Genomic DNA, 16739 nt, shown 5'->3' on the forward strand with positions numbered 1-16739 from the left:
CAAATTGCCCTGTTCTGTCTCGTCATTTAAACTTCACCTCACATATGAGTGAATCATGGATGGAATATGTAAGTGATAAGGCGTCGACATCGATATTGAAGTCAAAATACTGTGAAAGTATCCTTAGGCGATGCTAGATACCTACGCATGTGGTAAATAATGCAACGCTTATCAGAAATGTTTTTGCAGTGAGAAGGTGAAATAACCTATACAGACCAAAACTAACCCAGGTAAGAGAAGCTCGAAGAAAAAGACGGAACACAACTGTCCTGGCGATACTTGTAGAGATCCCTGAAGTAAAGTGCGTAGCAATATTAGAATTTGGGCACAGTTCCCAGCTCGCATGTGAAAAACAATTCTGCCGAGCAGGAAACTCAATAGGAGCCTAAGAACCAAGACTGTATCTTATATATTAGAGATTAGCGACGTAAATAGACTTAGCTTTTGGACTGCGCTGTGTCAGAAACGTATTCTCTAGGAAGTGATCAAAATTTGGCAGCCGGCCGTTGTGGCCGAGCGGTTCTAGGCGGTTCAATCGGGAACCGTGATGCTGCTACGGTCGCAGGTTCGAATCCTGCCTCGGGCATGGATGTGTGTTATGTCCTTAGGTTGGTTAGGTTTAAGTAGTTCTAAGTCTAGGGGACTGATGACCTCAGATGTTAAGTCCTATAGTGCTCAGAGCCATTTAAACCATTTTGAACCAAAATTTGGCAAATTATCATGGGAGATATAGGTACAGGTTAAGTAAAAATAACGACTGAATCTGTTATGAGTAGTATAGCAAGGTACTATATGTCGCAAATAAATGCAGCAGTGAAGTGTGCGATACCATATTATTTTCTTCCTCTCTGCCTTGTCACTAAATTTCATCTCACATAGGTGAGTGTATGTGTGTTTGAATGTGCAAAATATTTCTACAGATTACAGTGAAGTTCACACTTTTGCAACTATTCCTCATCATCAAATGTCAGTTGTAATATGTTTGGCCACACACTAGCTAAAAAATGCTCAACTCTTTGTGCAATATTCAGGAAATGTGTAAATACTTTAGCTTTCGAGCTTTTTCTTTAGTAACACACACACACACACACACACACACACACACACACACACATGAGAGAACCCAGTGCAAGGACTCTCAGCTGTCCTGGTAATATATATATAGAGTGGTCCATTGATCGTGACCGGGCTAAATATCTCACGAAATTAGCGTCAAACGAAAAAACTACAAAGAACGAAACTTGTCTAGCTTGAAGGGGGAAACCAGATGGCGCTATGGTTGACCTGCCATAGGTCAAACGGATATCAACTGCGTTTTTTTAAATAGGAACCCCCATTTTTTATTACATATTCGTGTAGTACGTAAAAAAATATGAATTTTTTAGTTGAACTACTTTCGCTTTGTGATAGATGGCGCTGTAATAGTCACAAACATATGGCTCACAATTTTAGACGAACAGTTGCTAACAGGTAGGTTTTTTAAATTAAAATACAGGACGTAGGTACATTTGAACATTTTATTTCGGTTGTCCCAATTGTGATACATGTACCTTTGTGAACTTACCATTTCTGAGAACGCATGCTGTTACAGGGTGATTAACTGTAAATACCACATTAATGCAATAAATGCTCAAAATGATGTCCGTCAACCTCAATGCATTGCATTTGGCAATACGTGTAACGACATTCCTCTCAACAGCGAGTAGTTCGCCTTCCGTAATGTTCGCAGATGCATTGACAATGCGCTGACGCATGTTGTCAGGTGTCGCCGGTGGATCACGATAGCAAATATCCTTCAACTTTCCCCACAGAAAGAAATCCTGGGACGTCAGATCTTGTGAACGTGCGGGCCATGATATGGTGCTTCGACGACCAATCCACCTGTATGAAATATGCTATTCAATACCGCTTCAACCGCACGCGAGCAATGTGCCGGACATCCATCCTGTTGGAAGTACATCGCCATTCTGTCATGCAGTGAAACATCTTGTAGTAACATCGGTAGAACATAACGTAGGAAATCGGCATACATTGCACCATTTAGATTGTTGTTGTTGTTGTGGTCTTCAGTCCTGAGACTGGTTTGATGCAGTTCTCCATGCTACCCTATCCTGTGCAAGCTTCATCATCTTCCAGTACCTACTGCAACCTACATCCTTCTGAATCTGCTTGGGGTATTCATCTCTTGGTTTCCCTCTACGATTTTTACCCTCCACGCTGCCCTCCAGTACTATATTGGTGATCCCTCGATGCCTCAGAACATGTCCTACCAACCGATCCCTTCTTCTAGTCAAGTTGTGCTACAAACTTCTCTTCTCCCCAATCCTATTCAACACCTCCTCATTAGTTATGTGATCTACCCATCTAATCTTCAGCATTCTTCTGTAGCACCACATTTCGAAAGCTTCTATTCTCTTCTTGTCTAAACTATTTATCGTCCATGTTTCACTTCCATACATGGCTACACTCCATACAATTACTTTCAGAAACGGCTTCCTGACACTTGAATGTATACTCGATGTTAACAAATTTCTCTTCTTTAGAAACGCTTTCCTTCCCATGGCCAGTCAACATTTTATATCCTCTCTACTTCGACCATCATCAGTTATTTTGCTCCCCAAATAGCAAAACTCCTTTACTACTTTAAGTGTCTCATTTCCTAATCTAATCCCCTCAGCATCACCCGACTTAATTCGACTACATTCCATTATCCTCGTTTTGCCTTTGTTGATGTTCATCTTATATCCTCCTTTCAAGACACTATCCATTCCATTCAACTGCTCTTCCAAGTCCTTTGCTGTCTCTGACAGAATTACAATGTCATCGCCGAACCTCAAAGTTTTTATTTCTTCTCCATGGATTTTAATACCTACTCCGAACTTTTATTTTGTTTCCTTCACTGCTGACTCAATATACAGATTGAATAACATCGTGGACAGGCTACAACCCTCTCTCACTCCCTTCCCAACCACTGCTTCCCTTTCATGCCCCTCAAATCTTATAACTGCCATTTGGTTTCTATGCAAATTGTAAATAGCCTTTCGCTCCCTATATTTTACCCCTGACACCTTCAGAATTTTAAAGAGAGTATACCAGTCAACATTGTCAAAAGCTTTCTATAAGTCCACAAATGCTAGAAACGTAGGCTTGCCTTTCCTTAATCTAGCTTCTAAGTTAAGTCGTAGGGTCAGTATTGCCGTACGTGTTCCAATATTTCTACGGAATCCAAACTGATCTTCCCCGAGGTCAGCTTCTACTAGTTTTTCCATTCGTCTGTAAATAATTCGCGTTAGTATTTTGCAGCTGTGACTTATTAAACTGATAGTTCGGTAATTTTCACATCTGTCAACACCTGCTTTCTTTGGGATTGGAATTATTATATTCTTCTTGAAGTCTGAGGGTATTTCGCCTGTCTCATACATCTTGCTCACCAAATGGTAGAGTTTTGTCAGGACTGGCTCTCCCAAGGCCGTCAGTAGTTCTAATGGAATGCTGTCTACTCCCGGGGCCTTGTTTCGACTCAGGTCTTTCAGTGCTCTGTCAAACTCTTCACGCAGTATCGTATCTCCCATTTCATCTTCATCTACATCCTCTTCCATTTCCATAAAATTGTCTTCAAGTACGTCGCCCTTGTATAGACCTTCTATATACTCCTTCCACCTTTCTGCTTTCCCTTCTTTGCTTAGAACTGGGTTTCCATCTGAGCTCTTGATGTTCATGCAAGTGGTTCTCTTATCTCCAAAGGTCTCTTTAATTTTCCTGTAGGCAGTATCTATCTTACCCCAAGTGAGACAAGCCTCTACATCCTTACATTTGTCCTCTAACCATCCCTGCTTAGCCATTTTGCACTTCCTGTCGATCTCATTTTTGAGACGTTTGTATTCCTTTTTGCCTGCTTCATTTACTGCATTTTTATATTTTCTCCTTTCATCAATTAAATTCAATATTTCTTCTGTTACCCATGGATTTCTACTAGCCCTCTTCTTTTTACCTACTTGATCCTCTGATGCCTTCACTACTTTATCCCTCAAAGCTACCCATTCTTCTTCTATGTATTTCTTTCCCCCATTCCTGGGATTTGTTCCCTTACGCTCTCCCTGAAACTCTGTACAACCTCTGGTTTAGTCAGTTTATCCAGATCCCATCTCCTTAAATTCCCACCTTTTTGCAGTTTCTTCAGTTTTAATCTACAGTTCATAACCAATAGATTGTGGTCAGAGTCCACATCTGTCCCTGGAAATGTCTTACAATTTAAAACCTGGTTCCTAAATCTCTGTCTTACCATTATATAATCTATCTGAAATCTGTCAGTATCTAGATTGCCGTCGATAAAATGGGGGCTAATTATCGTTCGCTCGCATCTCGTGGTCGTGCGGTAGCGTTCTCGCTTCCCACGCCCGGGTTCCCGGGTTCGATTCCCGGCGGGGTCAGGGATTTTCTCTGCCTCGTGATGGCTGGGTGTTGTGTGCTGTCGTTAGGTTAGTTAGGTTTAAGTAGTTCTAAGTTCTAGGGGACTTATGACCACAGCAGTTGAGTCCCATAGTGCTCAGAGCCATTTGAACCATTTTTTTTAAATTATCGTTCCTCCCGTAAAGCCGCACCATACATTAACCCGCCAAGGTCGCTGATGTTCCACTTGTCGCAGCCATCGTGGATTTTCCGTTGCCCAATAGTGCATATTATGCCAGTTTACGTTACCGCTGTTGGTGAATGACGCTTCGTCGCTAAATAGATTGCGTGCAAAAAATCTGTCATCGTCCCGTTATTTCTCTTGTGCCCAGTGGCAGAACTGTACATGACGTCAAAGTCGTCGCCATGCAATTCCTGGTGCATAGAAATATGGTACAGGTGCATCGATGTTGATGTAACATTCTCAACACCGACGTTTTTGAGATTCCCGATTCTTGCGCAATTTGTGTGCTACTGATGTGCGGATAAGCCGCGACAGCAGCTTTAACACCTACTTGGGCATCATCATTTGTCGTGGTTGACGTTTCACATGTGGCTGAACACTTCCTGTTTCCTTAAATAACGTAATTATCCGGCGAACGGTCCGGAAACTTGGATGATGTCGTCCAGGATACCGAGCAGCATACATAGCACACGCCCGTTGGGCATTTTGATCACAATAGCCTTACATCAACACGATATCGACCATTTCCGCAATTGGTAAACGGTCCATTTTAACACGGGTAATGTATCACGAAGCAAATACCGTCCGCACTGGCGGAATGTTACGTGATACCACGTACTTATACGTTTGTGACTATTACAGCGCCATCTATCACAAAGCGAAAAAAGTGGTCCAACTAAATTATTCATATATCTTTACGTACTATACGAATATGTAATAAAAAATGGGGGTTCCTATTTAAAAAAAACGCAGTTGATATCCGTTTGACCTATGGCAGTACCGAGCGAGGTGGCGCAGTGGTTAGACACTGGACTCGCAATCGGGAGGACGACGGTTCAATCCCGCGTCCGGCCATCCTGATTTAGGTTTTCCGTGATTTCCCTAAATCGTTCCAGGCAAATGCCGGGATGGTTCCTTTCAAAGGGCACAGCCGACTTCCTTCCCCGTCCTTCCCTAATCCGATGAGACCGATGACCTCGCTGTCTGGTCTCCTTCCCCAAAACAACCCAACCCAACAACCTGTGGCAGTGCCATCTAGCGGGCCAACCATAGCGCCATCTGGTTTCCCCCTTCAAGCTAGACAAGTTTAAGTTTTTTCGTTTGATGCTTATTTCGTGAGATATTTGGCCCGGTCACTATCAATGGATCACCCTGTATATATGACAATGTGCTAACCTTATGTTGCATGAAGTAGGCTCTGCAAAGGGAACCAGTAGGAAAATAAACACAAACAGCATATAAATTTAGTACAGTTTTTTTTCATAGGATATTCTTACATAAAATGTGAGTATATTCAATGTTTTTACATACATTGCTTTTTTTCATTCTCTGAGCAATTATGATGGATCATTAAATTTCCATCGAACAGGACACAATTTACATTTTTCATGTATTTACATTTTTACACATATTCTCATCACTTACATTTTTACGGTTATTTACATTTTTTCAGATATCTACATTATTTACATTTTTACAATAAAATCAGTCATCATCATTTTTCATATAGTAGTGACCCCAGGCCACTGTATTGACCTTATCCAGAAGTATCAAACGTTTATCGTCTTGTGCAGATAAAGCAAGTTTATGTTGTTTAGTACTAGAAACAACATGCTACTTAGACTGAATTATGTACTGCACAGATGTTTGTCATTCCGAATCCAGCACACAGTGTCTGTAATCATCTATGGTTAACCTATTTCTACAACTACATTTATATTGATACTCCGCAATTCACATTTAAGTGCCTGGCAGAGGGTTCCTCGAATCTCTGTCACAATAATTCTCTATTATTCCAATCGCGTACAGCGCGCGGAAGAAACGAATATATCTTTCCGTGCGAGCTCTGATTTCCATTATTTTTTTATGATGATCGTTTCTCCCTATGTTGGTCGGTGTCAACAAAATATTTTCGCATTCGGAGGAGAAACTTGTTGTTTGAAATTTCATGAGAAGATTCCACCGCAACGAAAAACGCCTTTGTTTTAATGATGTCCACCCCAAATACTGTATCATTTCAGTGAAACTCTCTCCCCTATTTCGCCATAATACAAAACGTGCTGCCCTTCTTTGAACTTCCTCAGTGTATTCCGTCAGTCCTATCTGGTAAGGATCCCACACCGCGCAGCAATATTCTGAAAGAGAATGGACAAGCGTCGTGCAGGCGGTCTCTTTAGTAGATCTGTTGCATTTACTAAGTGTCCTGCCAATAAAACGCTGTATTTGGTTAGCCTTCCCCACAACATTTTCTATGTGTTCCTTGCAATTTAAGTTGTTCGTAATTGTAATTCCTAGGAATTTAGTTGAATTTACGGCCTTTGGATTTGACTGATTTATAGTGTAACTGAACTTTAACGGATTCCTTTTAGCACTCATGGAGATGATCTCACACTTTTCATTATTTCGCGTCAATTGCCAATTTTTGCACCATACACATGTCTTTTCTGAATCAATTTGCAATTTGTTTTGATCTTCTGATAACTTTACAAGTCGATAAAAGACAGCATCATCTGCAAACAACCTAAGACGTTTGCTCATATTACCTCCTAAATCGTTTATATGTATAAGTAACAACAAGGGTCCTATAATACTACCTTGCGGAATGCCAGAAATCACTTCTGTTTCACTTTATGACTTTCCGTCAGTTTCTACGAACTGTGACCTCTCTAACAAGAAATCATGAATCCAGTCACTTAACTGAGACCATATTCCATAAGCATGCAATTTCACTACAAGCCACCTGTGTGGTACAGTGTCAAACGCCTTCTGGAAATCTAGAAGTACGGAATCAATTTGAAATCCCTTGTCAGTAGCACTCAACACTTCTTGTGAGTAAAGAGCTAGTTGTGTTTCCCAAGAACAATGTTTTCTAAATCCGTGTTGACTGTGTGTCAATAGAGCGTGCCCTTCGAGGTAATGCATAATGTTCGAATACAATATATGTTCCAAAATCCTGCTGCATATAGACCTTAATGATATGGGCCTGTAATTTAGTGGATTACTCCTACTAACTTTCTTGAATATTTGTGTGACCTGTGCATCTTTCCAGTTTTTGCGTACGGATCTTTCGTCGAGCGAACGGTTGTATGCGATTGTTAAGTACGAGTATGAAGCTATTGAATCAGTATACTCTCAAAGGAACCTCACTGGTATACATTCTGGACCGGAAGACTTGCTTTTTTTAAGTGATTTAAGTTGCTTCGATATTCCGAGGATACCTACTTTTACGTTACTCATGTTTGCACCCGTTCTTGATTCGAATTCTGGAATATTTACTTCGTCTTCTTTTGTGAAGGCATTTCGGAAGGCTGTGTTTAGTAAATCTGCTTTGACAGCACTGTCGTTGATAGTATTTCCATTGCTATCGCGCAGAGAATGTATTGATTGTTTCTTGCCACTAGCATACTTCACTAACGACCAGAATCCATTTTGATTTTCTGCCAGGTTTCGACACAAAATTTTGTTGTGGAAACTGCTATAAACATCTCGCATTGAAGTCCGCGCGAAATTTCGAGATTCTGTATAAGATCGCCAATGTTGGAGATTTTGCTTCCGTTTAAATTTGGCATGTTTTTTGCGTTGTTTATGCAACAGTGTTATGACCGTTTTTGTGACCAAGGAGGATCAGCTCCATCGTTTGTTAATTTATTTGGTATAAATCTCTCAATTGCTGTCAATACTATTTCTTTGAATTCAAGCCACATCTGGTCTACACTTACATTGTAAAGGTGGAAGGAGTGGACATTGTCTTTCAGGAAGGTGTCCACTGAATTTTTATCTACTTTTTTGAACGGATATATTTTTCGTTTACTTTTGGAGGATTTGGGGACTACAGTATTCAGTCTCGCTACGATAACTCTGTGTTCACTAATCCCTGTATCCGCTTTGACTCTTGTTATTAGCTCAGGATTATTAGTTGCAAAGAAGTCAAGCATGTTTTCGCAACCGTTTACTATTCACGTGGGCTCATGAACTAACTTTTCAAATTAATTTTCAGAGAATGTATTTAGCACAATTTTGAATGATGTTTTGTGAGTACCTCCGGATTTAAACATGTATTTTCGCCAACATATCGAGGGTAAATGAAAGTCACCACTGTATGAGTCGTTCACATGTTTGAAATTAAACTCAAGTTTTCATTCAACCTTTCAGCAGTTGTATCATCTGAATTGGGTGGTCGTAAAAGGATCCTATTATTATTTTATTCCGGTTGCCAAGAATGACCTCCGCCCATACTAGCTCAGAGGAACTATCTTCGTGACAAGATAAACTACTTCTAACAGTAACAAACACGCTACCACCAACTGTGTTCAGCCTATCTTTTCTGAACACCGTTGGGTTCTTCACAAAAATATCGGCTGAACTTATCTCTTGGTTTAGCCAGCTTTCAGTGCCTATAACGATTTGAGCATGAGTACTTTCTATTAGTGGTTGGAGCTCTGGTACTTTCCCAACATAGCTACGACAATTTACAACTGTTATAACGATGGTTCCTATAATCTTCTTGTGCGCAGGTTCGCAGGAGAGCTTCTGTAAAGTTTGGAAGGTAGGAGGCGAGGTACTGGCAGAAGTAAAGCTGGAGGACGGGGCGTGAGTCGTGCTTGGGTAGCTCAGTTGGTGGAGCACTTGCCCGCGAAAGGCAAAGTTTCCGAGTTCGAGTCTCGTCCCGGCACACAGTTTTAATCTGCCAGGAAGTTCCATATCAGCACAAACTCCGCTGCAGAGTGAAACTCTCATTCTGAGATACCAGAGAGATAAGGAATGTGTGCAATGGGTTGCTTGGTCGTACACCGTGTGCTTCTTCGCGTGGTCGGCATTGCAGGTGCGTTCTTAGACCTACCGTCGCGGACACAGCGTGCCTCCCACATGGTCGAGCAGCGTGTGTCTACCTTGTCTTTCTACTTACATCTACATATGTACTTCGCAAGACACAATACGGTACATCGGGGAGGGTACTCTGTACCACTGATAATTTTTCTCGTTTGTGGTCTAATCACAAGTGAAGAGAGTGGAGAAATTACTATGTGCTTCCGAACGAGCCCTGATTTCTCTCATTTTGTTTTTGCGGTCCTTACGCGAAGTGTAGTCTGTCGCAAATACCGGTTCTCCGAACTTAAACTGTATTTCGCCAAAAGAACGTCTTCTCCCTTCCAAGGATTCCCATTTGAGTTTTGTCTCCTATGAACACTCACCGTCCACAACTTACTGGTTTCTATTACGTAAAAATTCTGATAACCACTCACATATCTCATAACCTATTCTGTATGCTCGAATCATCGTTAACGGTCTTCAATGTGGCACTGTGTCAAAGGCGTCCCGTAAGTCTAGAAATATGGAATCTGCCTGTTACCCATCATCCGAGGTTCGCAGGACATTGTGCGAGAAAACGGCAAGCTGAGTTTCGCACGGACGATGCTTTCTAAATTCGTGTTGATTTTTCGATAGAAGCTTTACCCTCTCCAGAGCGATTGTGAGTTGTGATATAAGTAGCATAAAACCAGGTAACTTCAGGATGGATGGAGGAGCCGCTGTGAGGAGTTTAACATCTGAAAAGGTGGCGTCGCGAAATACAGTCAGCCAGAAGAGCGACATCTTTTCTGTAAGACATTGCGTTTTCAGACCAGCTGTTAACAAATTTTCTATATAACGCCTAAACGTCGTATTCGCTCGGCATATGGTTTTATGCCGTTACGTCTTTCAGTAATTAAATACTGGTGGAAATAAAATAACATCGTGCTTAAAGTGGACGCGAGTGGTCTGCTCACGTTCTTGTTAGCAGAATTTTTTCTCAGAGGGTTCAGTTCAAATTACTGTGAAATAATTGTTTCGAAATTATACTCTGTATGAATAAAAATTGATTAAATGATGCAGTCTGAAAGCAAAGGAGAGGTGTTGAATTTTTGTTATGTTAAGGAAAGAAGGAAGATTAGGGTTTTAGATTTTGCAGACAATGACATTATTAGAGATGGAGCACAAGCTAGTTCCAGAATGTCACTACTCTAGCGATGTGGTAACAGACTCGGAGAGTGTCGATGATACACTCCTGGAAATTGAAATAAGAACACCGTGAATTCATTGTCCCAGGAAGGGGAAACTTTATTGACACATTCCTGGGGTCAGATACATCACATGATCACACTGACAGAACCACAGGCACATAGACACAGGCAACAGAGCATGCACAATGTCGGCACTAGTACAGTGTATATCCACCTTTCGCAGCAATGCAGGCTGCTATTCTCCCATGGAGACGATCGTAGAGATGCTGGATGTAGTCCTGTGGAACGGCTTGCCATGCCATTTCCACCTGGCGCCTCAGTTGGACCAGCGTTCGTGCTGGACGTGCAGACCGCGTGAGACGACGCTTCATCCAGTCCCAAACATGCTCAATGGGGGACAGATCCGGAGATCTTGCTGGCCAGGGTAGTTGACTTACACCTTCTAGAGCACGTTGGGTGGCACGGGATACATGCGGACGTGCATTGTCCTGTTGGAACAGCAAGTTCCCTTGTCGGTCTAGGAATGGTAGAACGATGGGTTCGATGACGGTTTGGATGTACCGTGCAATATTCATTGCCCCCTCGACGATCACCAGTGGTGTATGGCCAGTGTAGGAGATCGCTCCCCACACCATGATGCCGGGTGTTGGCCCTGTGTGCCTCGGTCGTATGCAGTCCTGATTGTGGCGCTCACCTGCACGGCGCCAAACACGCATACGACCATCATTGGCACCAAGGCAGAAGCGACTCTCATCGCTGAAGACGACACGTCTCCATTCGTCCCTCCATTCACGCCTGTCGCGACACCACTGGAGGCGGGCTGCAAGATGTTGGGGCGTGAGCGGAAGACGGCCTAACGGTGTGCGGGACCGTAGCCCATCTTCATGGAGACGGTTGCGAATGGTCCTCGCCGATACCCCAGGAGCAACAGTGTCCCTAATTTGCTGGGAAGTGGCGGTGCGGTCCCCTACGGCACTGCGTAGGATCCTACGGTCTTGGCGTGCATCCGTGCGTCGCTGCGGTCCGGTCCCAGGTCGACGGGCACGTGCACCTTCCGCCGACCACTGGCGACAACATCGATGTACTGTGGAGACCTCACGCCCCACGTGTTGAGCAATTCGGCGGTACGTCCACCCGGCCTCCCGCATGCCCACTATACGCCCTCGCTCAAAGTCCGTCAACTGCACATACGGTTCACGTCCACGCTGTCGCGGCATGCTACCAGTGTTAAAGACTGCGATGGAGCTCCGTATGCCACGGCAAACTGGCTGACACTGACGTCGGCGGTGCACAAATGCTGCGCAGCTAGCGCCATTCGACGGCCAACACCGCGGTTCCTGGTGTGTCCGCTGTGCCGTGCGTGTGATCATTGCTTGTACAGCCCTCTCGCAGTGTCCGGAGCAAGTATGGTGGGTCTGACACACCGGAGTCAATGTGTTCTTTTTTCCATTTCCAGGAGTGTATTATTTGTTTGGCAGACTCCAGCTTGGCGGCAAGTGGGGTTGGCAAATGCCAAGCTACTGGAAATAAATACTCGGCGGGGCACGTGGATCGGCAGTCTGTACCTCGTCCTTTAATCCTTAGTTACTTCAGTTCACAAATTAAATTTTTACATCCTTTTCCTGTACTTGAGCTTTGATTTGGAATTCTGATCATGTATTGGTCATGTCATCTTGTCATAACGGTGAGAGTTTTAGCCAGGCCTAAGGCACAGGTGCCAGGGGATGTTTGCCGTAATAAGAACACTGCACATGGAGGTACCTCTCTTGTGTTGGTTAAAACGATTTCGCTTTGTTTATTGGTAGTGATTAGAACTGACATTGTTTACCGTCATAATGTACGCTCTTTGCGGTGTTTCCGGCTATCGACATACCGTCGCCCTTCGTTTCCACACCGTACGTGTTTCGCAGCAGTGACCTGCCTAAATTATGTCAGACGACACCACCGTGCGTAGTACAAGGGTGAAGCAGGCTATCTCGTATTTTTTCAAAGGCATCATTTCGTTATTCGCCTGTATCAGTTTAGGTAAACCACCAACATAAATCTGTGTAGGTGGATAGGAATGTGCATCCTGATCGTTCTGAATGCGAATCTGATACCTTAAGCACTACATTTGTGACCTTTCTCTCTGTCGTGTGGCGGCTCGCCGCCGGGTGTATGCCTTTTTACGCGACGCCATTTCGACGACTTGCGTGTCAGTGATGATGAAACGATGATGAGGGCAATACAACACCCAGTCCCCGAGCGGAAAAAAATCTCCACCCCGGTCGGGAATCGAATCCGTTCCCCTTCGGGTAGCATTCAGCCATGCTGCCCCGTAGCTACCGACGCGTGTTAAAGTTATCATGCGGTGTAAGCTTTTCCATTGTCAGTAACGAGAGTCCATTTCTTCTGTGAGAATCGTGAGTATAAACTGAAGTTACTTGTAAACAGGTATAGAAGAATAAATAAAATTATTATTAATATCAAGTAGAAAAAACTTTCTTAATGTTCTGCAAAATTGTATCTGTGTTGTCACGAACCGACTTTCGGTTTCTTAGGCGATCGTCAAGTGACAAGTGAATGTCAAACACAAATAAAATAACATCCGACTTACGCAGTTATTATTTATATAGAAGATACCAAATACACAAAAATGATGAAATTTAGTGTTTACAGAGGAAAATATTACATTTTTATGTCACTCAGAAACGGTTACATTTAACTAAAAACGAAAAATATCGCTTTTTATGTGGAGTTGCAGCTAACAGACGAAAATTAAAGTTGAATTTATAATACTGTAATCTAATGTTTGTATAGGTAAAACAGCATTTATAGTACTGTAATATAACAATGAAATTGAGACTGGTCATTCTGTGATATATGTTTGTGGATTTTCCTTACTTCAATAGGGTCATTGTTATGCTTTCCTTAGCAAATGTAAAACTTTAGACTCTACATCATGTGAATGGTTTTCTGTAAAAGGATGTTCGGCAAAGGTTCAATCGGTCTTTCCTTGCCTCCAGATTCTTTCACTTTCAGACAACGTAACTGCCACAGCTCTTCCTGACTGAGCAACATACACTACTGGCCATTAAAATTGCTACACCAAGAAGAAATGCAATTTGGGTGCATAGATTCTGAGAAATCAGTACCCAGAACAACCACCTCTGGCCGTAATAACGGCCTTGATACGCCTGGGCATTGAGTCAAACAGAGCTTGGATGCCATGTACAGGTACAGCTGCCAATGCAGCTTCAACACGATAACACAGTTCATCAAGAGTAGTGACTGGCGTATTGTGAAGAGCCAGTTGCTCGGCCACCATTGACCAAACGTTTTCAATTGGTGAGAGATCTGGAGAATGTGCTGGCCAGGGCAGCAGTCGAACATTTTCTGTATCCAGAAAGGCTCGTACAGGATCTGCAAATGTGGTCGTGCATTATCCTACTGAAATGTAGGGTTTCGCAGGGATCGAATGAAGGGTAGAGCCACGGGTCGTAACACATCTGAAATGTAACGTCCACTGTTCAAAGTGCCGTCAATGGGAACAAGAGGTGACCGAGACTTGTAACCAATGGCACCCTATACCATCACGCCGGGTGATACGCCAGTATGGCGATGACGAATACACGCTTCCAATGTGCGTTCACCGCGATGTCGCCAAACACGGATGCGACCATCATGATGCTGTAAACAGAACCTGGATTCATCCTCCTTACACGAGGCACCACAACAACGTTTCACCAGGCAACGCCGGTCAACTGCTGTTTGTGTATGAGAAATCGGTTGGAAACTTTCCTCATGTCAGCACGTTGTAGGTGTCGCCACCGGCGCCAACGTTGTGTGAATGCTCTGAAAAGCTAATCATTTGCATATCACAGCATCTTCTTCCTGTCGGTTAAATTTCACGTCTGTAGCACGTCATCTTCATGGTGTAGCAATTTTAATGGTCAGTAGTGTATATTTTGCCACACTGCTTGCATGCGATTTTGTTCACACCACTCAGAGTCAATGATTGCAATCAGCCTTTACTATTGAATGAAAGTTTCGATATCTTCTTCCTGTCGGTTAAATTTCACGTCTGTAGCACGTCATCTTCATGGTGTAGCAATTTTAATGGCCAGTAGTGTATATTTTACCACACTGCTTGCATGCGATTTTGTTCACACCACTCAGAGTCAATGATTGCAATCAGTCTTTACTATTGAATGAAAGTTTCGATATGCTGTTGGTATTACAAAATGCAGGTCTGTAGTTGCAGGACTAACGTTCTTTAGCGCAGTTACCTGAAATTCTGCCAATATATTGGATGGTGCATCAATTTTTGTCACTTTTGTCTGATTCCTGTTGTCGTACAGAACTTACGTAACTTAAGGCATTTTCTTTTCTCTTAGTATATTATCGATCAGGGCAGAGCTGTAGCCATTACTGGAAGCGATAATCTGATGGTCTGTAGATCCGTTTGAAAGGCAGGTTCATGTAATGGATGCACCATCGAATGGAAGAATGCACGTTTGTGATTGTGTGCGTGTTGAGAACTTGCAGGGATTACCGTAACTGTAACTATGGTTTTCTGTAAATAAGTATTTTGCAGAACTTTAGTAAAGTGTTTCCTATTTAATATCATTAACTCGTTTTCGCAAAACACCGACGAAAAATTCAGTTAAAATTTATTATTCATTTCAGGAGTACTAATTAGTGGAGTTACACGCATTTCTGTTAATGTTTTCAACTTCAGAGCAGAGAGTAATGGAACGAAGCAGTGGCATGGTGTATGAGTTCATTTTTCTCAGCCAGTGGTATCTGTTTACAGAAACAGACTTTTTCATGAATGGTAAGTCTGCTGTTTTTTTTTTCCAGACGAAAAATTTTTGAGAGATATGACAAATTTGTTTTACTAAATCTCATTTACTCTGATGGATATTTACTTTACTGTCTAGAGTTTGGTGGTGTGTTTTTGCGGAGTCATTCATTCTGCCAGGTGGTTTATTTTTATAGTTTAGGCAAATTAATGCTGTTAGTATTAGTACCTTTGTCTTACTTGACAATGTGATGTACTTTCTAGTTAATTTAATTTTATGGGACTCCAGGTTATATTGGAAGAGGATGTGTGAATTATAAGTTCCCTTATCCTCCTGGGGCTCGTGTGATAAGTGAGTATATGGTTCAAATGGCTCTGAGCACTATGGGACTTAACTTCTGAGGTCATCAGTCCCCTAGAAATTAGAACTACTTAAACCTAACTAACCTAAGGACATCACACACATCCATGCCCGAGGCAGGATTCGAACCTGCGACTGTAGCGGTCGCGCGGTTCCAGACTGTAGCGCCTAGAACCGCTCGGCCATGCCGGCCGGCAATGAGTATATGGCGAACATGGAATTCTCAGATTGTATCTGATGGTCGCATGTTTCTAGTTCTACACTGTCCCTCTCTCTCACGTGATTCAGTAAGCAGGCGTTCCAACACGAATCCACGGCAAAACAATATTTATGTATTCGCCAATGAGGACAGTGCATCATTAGCAACGAAAGGTCAAAAAATGGACTATTTTGTTCATAAAACAGACATTTAGGGAGTAACGCGGCCATTACGTGCGACTATACAGTTTTTAAAGAGTAGAAAAGATGTAAGTTTTATTCATTTTCGGAAGCATGAAATACTGTTTTCAAAATTGACCGTTTTATTCATTTTCGGAGGCATGAAGTAGTGTTTTCAAAATTGACCCAGAATTAATCAAAATGTGGCAGCAGCAACTGACGTTGCATTCACAGCAGTTGCAGGAAAAGCAAGAACAGCGCGATCAACAGCCAGTAGAACAAAATCAGCTGCGGCAGACGCTTTGAGTTCAACCATTCCACAGCCGCTCATCCCTCCCCCAGCGTTTTATGTCCCTCAACCACTCTACTTATGATTGCGATTTTCACATTTCTTTTTGTGTTGAAAGAAGGAGAGAACATTGGCGTTTAATTTTTCATCTTCAATTAGGTCGTTAGAGATACAGCACAAAGTCGCATAGCTCTAAGCTGGAGAAGGAAATCGACTCCAGTGGCATTCCTCAAAAAATGGTTCAAATGGCTCTGAGCACTATGGGACTCAACTGCTGTGGTCATAAGTCCCCTAGA

This window comes from Schistocerca nitens, chromosome 3, assembly GCF_023898315.1.
Source record: "Schistocerca nitens isolate TAMUIC-IGC-003100 chromosome 3, iqSchNite1.1, whole genome shotgun sequence".
NCBI classification, from domain to species: Eukaryota; Metazoa; Arthropoda; class Insecta; order Orthoptera; family Acrididae; genus Schistocerca; species Schistocerca nitens.